This window comes from Etheostoma spectabile, chromosome 11 (assembly GCF_008692095.1).
Source record: "Etheostoma spectabile isolate EspeVRDwgs_2016 chromosome 11, UIUC_Espe_1.0, whole genome shotgun sequence".
Taxonomy (NCBI): domain Eukaryota; kingdom Metazoa; phylum Chordata; class Actinopteri; order Perciformes; family Percidae; genus Etheostoma; species Etheostoma spectabile.
In genome coordinates, this window is record NC_045743.1 from 22,138,138 (window position 1) to 22,140,013 (window position 1,876).

The window sequence follows — 1,876 nt, forward strand, 5'->3', positions numbered from 1 at the left end:
AGTGTAGTTTGCAGCCATGTGTGTTCTGTGCTCCTGAAGTTGGAGCTGGCATCTGGCTGCTGTGTGTGTGGGCATTGACGGTGTGGAAAGGTGGAGGCCGATTATTTCCCCGGCCTTTCTCCCCTCTTACCACACCGCTGACAGCAGCCATGTTGCAGCAGATTGTCATTTTCCCCATGGTCCTGAATGCAGCCCGGTCTTCCGCCAGTTGGTGAATTGGTTACGTTATTTTCGGCTTTTCAACACTACTCGCTACCGTTATCGTTCTGTCATCACAAAATAGGCTTCCCATTGAAATACATTATGAAAATAACAACATTAACGTGATCTGTACATGAATCAATGGACCAACTCCTTGTACATTGTATTTTACTGACAATAATCTTCATGAACTGTATGGGCATGTTGCATTCAGTTTCAAATAGGTTTTGCATGGAACGTAATGGCACCTAATTTTCATTAACCTGAGGAAACCCTCAAAAGGAAACATTCTGGCTCTTTACCTGCTGAAAGCTCCACTATGATCACCAGCCAGTCACCGTCTGGTGCTTGGTGGTGGGCAGAGTGCGGATAAAGTAGTGTGCACGGGATTTGTATCATCCGGGGACCTTGTGTGATTTAGAAAAAGACATATGAGTTTTCCATGGTACATTTGCACGAGATCAATTTAGTTGGGTACCCAGAGGCACTAGAAGAAAAGCCAGGGCGAGGCCGTGTCAGCGCACTTGGGTCGGGGTTTTGTATCTTTTTGTGCCAGGACCAGTTGAGGTTATCAGGAAGTAATAACCCACACAGCTTCCCCGTCAATCTTAGGACAAAACTGCAGGGAGCGTGGTTACTCTGGGACGGAGCTCTCCGGGTGGACAGTATTTAAAAGAAATAGCAATAGAACAATATTTCCCTGATAGAAAGGATGTTTTTTAGTGACCTCCATCTAACGTGTGGGACACAGAACATAAACTGTGTGTATCCTGTCCAGCTTGATCTTTGATAAGGCCTGTAGTCAAGACAACCTTTGTCGAGTCCATAACAAGACTAGTCGAGACCAAGTTCAAAGAGGTTTGATTCCAAGACAAGACTAGTCAAAACCAAGTCAAGACCGAGTCCAAAGGTGTTTGATTCAAAGACAAGACAGAGTCCAAACGGGTTTGAGTCCAAGACAAGACTAGTCGAGACCATGTCAAGACCAAGTCCAAAGAGGTTTGAGTTCAAGACAAGACTCGTCGAAACCAAGTCAAGACTGAGTCCAAAGAGGTTTGAGTCCAAGACAAGACTAATTGAGACCTTGTCAAGACCGAGTTCAAAGAGGTTTGAGTCCAAGACAAGACTAGTCAAAACCAAGTCAAGACCGAGTCCAAAGGTGTTGATTCAAAGACAAGACCGAGTCCAAACAGGTTTGAGTCCAAGACAAGACTAATGGGGACCAAGTCAAGACCGAGTCTAAAGAAGTTTGAGTCCAAGACAAGACTAATCGAGACCATGTCAAGACCGAGTCCAAAGAGGTTTGAGTCTAAGACAAGACTAGTTGAGACCATGTCAAGACCGAGTTGAAAGAGGTTTGAGCCCAAGACAAGACTAGTCAAGACCAAGTCAAGATGATTGGACTGCTGGAGGAAGAGGCTCCGGCCTGAGAGACATGCATAGGGAAGCTGCAAAATGGGTCAGCTGGGAGAGTTTTAGAGGGTTGGATCAGAATTACTCTTCAGGTTTTATTGAGTAGTTTCTCCTCTTCCCTGTGTAGTACTCAACACGTGATGTTGTTGACATTGACAAGGAACTTTGGGCCATACCTAGACTCTTGGGAGGGTGCTGAATGATTAGAGTTCCTTCCTTCCAGGGCTTTTTGCCTACTGGTTCAGGACCCCCCCCCCCCCCC